This window comes from Nomascus leucogenys, chromosome 3 (assembly GCF_006542625.1).
Source record: "Nomascus leucogenys isolate Asia chromosome 3, Asia_NLE_v1, whole genome shotgun sequence".
Lineage (NCBI taxonomy): Eukaryota > Metazoa > Chordata > Mammalia > Primates > Hylobatidae > Nomascus > Nomascus leucogenys.
The window spans coordinates 75,518,863-75,525,122 of NC_044383.1; positions in this window are offsets into that span (position 1 = coordinate 75,518,863).

Sequence of the window (6,260 nt, forward strand, 5' to 3'; positions counted from 1 at the left end):
TACATTCTAGAAGGGGGACAAACGAATGTACAAATGAATCCACTATGTAGAAGACAACAGTTAAAATGCAGGGACAGTTAAGCAAAATTTAAATTACCGTCTCCCCATTCCCCCAAAATGTTGTAGCCCATCCCCTTCTAGTTAGACTCTTGTCTTCGCCTTGCTCCTGTGGCCAGTAGGCACAGCCTGTTATTCAGGGCTGGGACTGTAACCAGGCAGCTCCTAAGTGTGAAGAGTGCCCCTTTTCGCTCTCAGAAGTGGTAGGCTTTGAAGAATACATGTCGTGGTCACCCTTCTAGCTCACAGCCCTCCCAGAGGCTGTGGAGGTTCCTGGGTCTGCAGCTGTACTGGAACGGTGGCTATTCTTTCATTCAGAAGGGATTGCTCTGGCACTGCAGGCACAGGGCTAGTCTGGCACCGTGCCTATTCCCCTGGAGCTTAGAATTTGGTAGGGAGGCAGAAACTAACAATCACACTGGTAAAGATACAAACTGTGATACAGGGCTATGAAAAGAACTATATGCTGCTGAGAGCAGGCATTGTGGGATGGTGAGCGAGGCTAGAGGGTCGCTTATGTTCCCTGAACAAGTCTTGAAGAGATGGGTAAAGAATGGAGAAGAGTGATTAGTGCAGTGGAACAGCACGTGCAAAGGCTTTGAGGCAATATAGTAAACGAGGTAAAACAGAAGCATGAAGCTGGAGAAGAGTTGGAAAATGAGGCTGGAGAGCAGGCTGGGTTCATAATACAAAAGCTTAGAATGCTTACTATGTGTTAGTTGGCTAGGGCTGCCATAACAAAGCACCACAAATTTGGTGGCCTGAAACAACAGAAATTTATTCTCTTGTAGTTCAGAGGCCAGAAGTCTGAAATCCAGGTGTCCGCAGGGCCATAGTGTATCTGAAGGCACTCTAGGGGAATCCTCTGTTTCTTCCAGTCTCTGGTGGCCCCACACATTTTTGGCTGTGGATACATAGATCCAGTCTCCACCTCTGTCTTCACATGGCCTCCTCTCTTTCTCTGTCTCTTCCTCTGTCTCTCTCTTTTTATTTTAGATGGAGTCTATGTTGCCTAGGCTGATTTCAAACTCTTAGGCTCAAGTGATCCTCCTGCCTAGGCCTCCCAAAGTTGAGATTACAGGTGTGAGCTACTGTATTAGTCTGTTTTCACACTGCTGATAAAGACATACCCAAGACTGGGGAGGCCTCACAATCATGGTGTAGGGCAAAAGGCACATCTTACATGGTGGCAGACAGAGAATGAGAGCCAAGCGAAAGGGGTTTCTCCTTATAAAACCATCAGATCTCGTGAGACTTATTCACTACCAGGAGAACAGTGTGGGGAACTGCCCCCACGATTCAGTTATCTCCCTCTAGGTCCCTCCCACAACACGTGGGAATTATGGGAGCTAACAATTGAAGATGAAATTTGGGTGGGGACAGAGCCAAATGATATCAGCCATCTATCCTATCCTGTTCTATCTCTTATAAGGACATTTTTCATTGGATTTAGGGCCCACTTGGTTAATTCAGAATGATCTCATCTTGAAATCCTCACTTACACCTGCAAAGATTCTTTTTCCAGATAAGGATACATATCTGGAGATAGGACTTGGACATGTATTTTTGGGGGCTGCCATTCAACCCACTACATTGACTTTGCAAAGAAAAGAAACTTGACCAAAGAAAAGAAACTTGACCTGGTGGGTAGTCACAATTACTCATCCCTGACATACTGTTAAGTGGAGAAAAATCAATTCATGAGACATGTAAACGATTAACCTATTTAGTTAAAAATATATTGGCCAGGCATGGTGACTCATACCTGTATCCTGGTGCTGTGGGAGGCCAAGGTGGGAAGATTGATTGAAGCTAGAAGTTCGTGACCAGCTGGGCAACATAAGAGAATCTCCCCATCTCTACAGAATATTAAAAAAAAAATTAGCCAGCCATGGTGGCACATGCTTGTAGTCCTAGCTGCTTAGGTGGCTGAGGCAGGAGGATTGCTTGAGCCCAGGAGTTGGAGGCTGCAGTGAACTATGTTTGTGCCAGTGCACTGCATTCTAGCATGAGTGACAGAGCAAGACCCTGTCTGTAAATAAATAAATTTATCTGTATGTTCATGTATAAATAGAATTTTTCCAGGTATAGGTATTATACTCTGATACTTGCTTTCTTCTTATCTTTTAGTATTGTCAGATTTTTTTAATGCTTTTTATAAATATAGAAAAAACCACAAAGCTCTTTACAGTTTGAAAAAAGCTTTTGTAGGAGTATCCAAAAATACTTAGCAGGCATGTGTGGATAGGGGATGTTTTTTCTGTTCCTTCTGATGGAAGTACCTGAGGAAAGGGTCTTCAACTGTGTAAGGAGTTTCTCTTAGCAACTTGAACTTAAAAGGTAGCTGGAATTGATATAAAATAAGTTGTGGAGCCATAATTATTTATATTACATAAAAACGTATGTTCTTTTTTCCAGATATGATTTGAGGCAGCGAGTGTAAAGTGTAAGAAAGCTGTTTTCTGGTTGGAAGGCCTAAGGAGAGAACATTGTCGGGCACGGCCAACTAAGGAATGTTACAGTCAGCATGGCCAGTGTCTTGCCCTGGTCCTTAAACCAGTTGAGATGAGTAACTGATGAAGCTGTATTTTGTCTTCCCTTTGGCAGGTTAGGGTACTTGAAGAGGTAGGGGAAAGGCTTAGGTCAAGAGTAAACACCCTGCCTGTCCCTGGACTCACAGACATATTCATATTTACCCCATGTCCTAGAACTTAGGTGCCATTTAACAAAAGTATTGCTTTATTGAATCATTGCTTTAAGGCACCAAATGGTACCCTCCAGGCTTAGGAAAGTTAATGTTTTTCTTAAATTGCCAGAGGATTACCAAGGAGTATACCACTGGCAAATCTGACAACTGTTCCCATAACAAAAGCCTCATTTTTACATGAGAGTTTCACATATTGTTCTTCAAAGTAACTGTTACTTCCATTACTTTTTATTTAATACATTTAAAAAATTATGATCAATTTAATGCTTCTTAATTTTTCACCTAAGAGAGACTTTGATTTGAAAATATTTTAGGAAAACCTGTGTCATTTCTCATTTAGGTATCATTACCTGACTTTTTAAAAGTAAATAAATTTTAAACTTTTTCATTGAAATCACGGTTTCATAAAGAGTATTGCAAGAAAAATTCAGAATCTTTTTTCAATTTTACAAGTCTTTAAAATTAGTAGTCTATGTTGTGTTTAAAATAGAGCCACATATGAATTTATTTATAATGTTTGGTTGTTTACTCCTGAATCCTGTCTGTGGGGAAATTGCTGATATGACAATAACTTACTGTCATTTAGAATCTAAACACTTAGGACTTTCCTCTTATCTCTACCTACCTGCACACAGTCTGAGCTGGCTATCTCTTACATTCTTTTTGTCTCTTAGAAGCATCTATTCTAAATGGTACAGGAGAAGCACAAACCTCTCAATATCATCAGATTTGTGGGAGAAGAGTTTGAATGTAGAAAATTACTGTTTCTGGGTTATTAGTAAAGTTCACAATTCAAGGCTATTGCTATTTCTTCCTAATTACCATGGATAATCAAGAAGTTGAGGCAGGTTTACAACGTTGAGCAATACATATGATATTTGTTATTCTAAAGCAATCTGATAGAGTATGTGGTTGAATAAGCTTTTCTTCCATTTCTTAAATGGCTCAGAATGGGCTAATTATCAGGTCTAATCAAGGAGTGAAATAGTAAAAGACTGATTAATATTTTAACTGCATTAAACAATGCATCTGATTAATATCTTAATCAGATTAATTAACTAGTTTTGTTTATTGTCATAGTAAATAACTAGAACTAATTGAAAATTAAATTGTATTTAAGCAGGTATTAGTGTCTTGAAATTTGTGTGATTAAAAAGTACCTTGAAGAAACAGTGTCAGGATTAATGAAGTCAACAGAGAATATCATTTTATGTTGTGAACTCACTGTCCATCAGATGGTGCTAGCTTTCCTCTAGTGACAGCTGCCATGGCCTATCCTTTCTTAAAACAAACCATGAAGAGTGATGTGGGGATTTGTATAGAACACATTGTAAACATATTTCTATTACCTATGTACTTTGGTTTATAAGACATCATCATTCCACATAATCAGTTGGAGAATCTATGATTGTATCCTTTTATGAATTTGATCTCTTCTGCTATAGCCATAAGAAATCATGTTTTTAAAAAGGTCATTTGTATGATAATAATGTAACTAGGAGGGACCAACTAACTTTTTCAGAAAAGTCAACTTAGAAGAAGGCCTGTCACTTTTCCTGTATATTCCCTAAAATGATACTGGGTATTGAAAATCTTGGAGGGGTGTTTCTTCCTAATTAATTTGCCATATGTTTAGTGTTTATCTACTGTATGTGAAGCACAGTGCTAGGAACTGGAGATGAAAATAGAAGTTATGCTCCTTAATTCTTAAGGACCTAGTCCATTGTTTCCCAAACTTAAGTCGTTTTCATCCATCCTTTGAGATTTTTGCCATAATGATGTACTTCTTTACCATAATATGTTTACTTTAAATTAGCTCACTTTTATTTAAAAAGAAAGCTCTATCACCAATATTAATTTTTAAAGTTTTATAGACAGAAGGAGAGCCAGGCACAGTTGCTCATGCCTGTAATCCCAGTGCTTTGGGAGGCCGAGACAGGAGGATTGCATAAGGGCAGGAGTTTGAGACTAGTCTGGGCAACATACGAAACCTCATCTCTAATAAAAATAAAAACAAATGAGCTGGGCATGGTGGTGTGTTCCTGTAGTTTTAACTCTTAAACTATGCAATTCCACATTTAAGGTCTCATCAGTGTAACATACAAAACTAAATAGTACCATCACTGGTGAGTATCTTTAATTTTTGAGAGACGTTCTTGCTAGAGACAGACACGTATGTAAATAAGTCATTATAATATGGTTTCATTAGTGCCACATAAAGGTATTTCATAGTAGTATGGAGGATATAATAGAAACAGATTAGTTCTCTGGGGGGGGAGTACTAGGAGTTATTTTAGAGGAAATCAATGTTTGAGCTATTTATTGAATTAAATTCACCCAGGAATAGAAAAAGCAAAGTGAACTCGATGAGCAAAGAGACATTTGTGGTGAGAGTAGTGTAGTGTTGCTGAACTAGGGGAGAAGGAAGGAAGAATGCTAAAGAGATTGGAATGAAGATTTAGAGCCAAAGTTGTTTTTGTTGTTGTTGTTGTTGTTGTTTCAATTCAGGGTCTTGCTTTGTTGCCCAGGCTGGAGTGCAGTGATGCAATCATGGCTCACTGCAGCCCCAACCTCCTGGGCTCAAGCAATCCTCCCACTTCAGCTTCCCAGTTGCTGGTACTACAAGTGTGTACCACCATGCCCTGCTAATTTTTAAATTTTTTGTAGAGGTAGGTCTTGCTATGTTTCCAGGCTGGTCTCACACTCCTGGCCTCAAGTGATCCTCCTGCCTCAGCCTTCCAAAATGCTGTGGTTACCGGTATGAGTCACTGTACCTGGCTCATACCTGTAACCCCAGCATTTTGGAAGATTTGTGTTTAATAAGGGTATTCTGACAAAAATGTGGAGGATGAATTGGAACAGTAGAGACTGGTACAAGCAGATCAGTTTTGTGTTTAATAAGGATATTCTGACAAAAATGTGGAGGATGAATTGGAACAGTAGAGACTGGTACAAGCAGATCAGTTAAAAGGGTCTTCTGTGTGATATATTTCCTCTTTTAAAAAGTATTTCTCGCCGGGCGTGGTGGCTCATGTCTGTAATCCCAGCACTTTGGGAGGCCGAGGCGGGCGGATCACGAGGTTAGGAGATCAAGACCATCCTGGCTAACATGGTGAAACCCCATCTCTACTAAAAATACAAAAAATTAGCCGGGCGTGGTGGCGGGTGCCTGTAGTCCCAGCTACTTGGGAGACTGAGGCAGAAGAATGGCATGAACCTGGGAGGCGGAGGTTGCAGTGAGCCAAGACCACGCTGCACTCCAGCCTGGGTGACAGAGCGAGACTCCGTCTCAAAAAAAAAAAGGCATTTCTCAGCTGGGTGCGGTGGCTCACACCTGTAATCTCAGAACTTTGGGAGGCCAAGGCAGGTGGATTACCTGAGGTCAAGAGTTCAAGACCAGCCTGACCAAAATGGTGAAACCCCGTCTCTACTAAAAATACAAAAAATTAGCCGTGCGTGGTGGCGGGTGCTTGTAATCCCAGCTACTCGGGAGGCT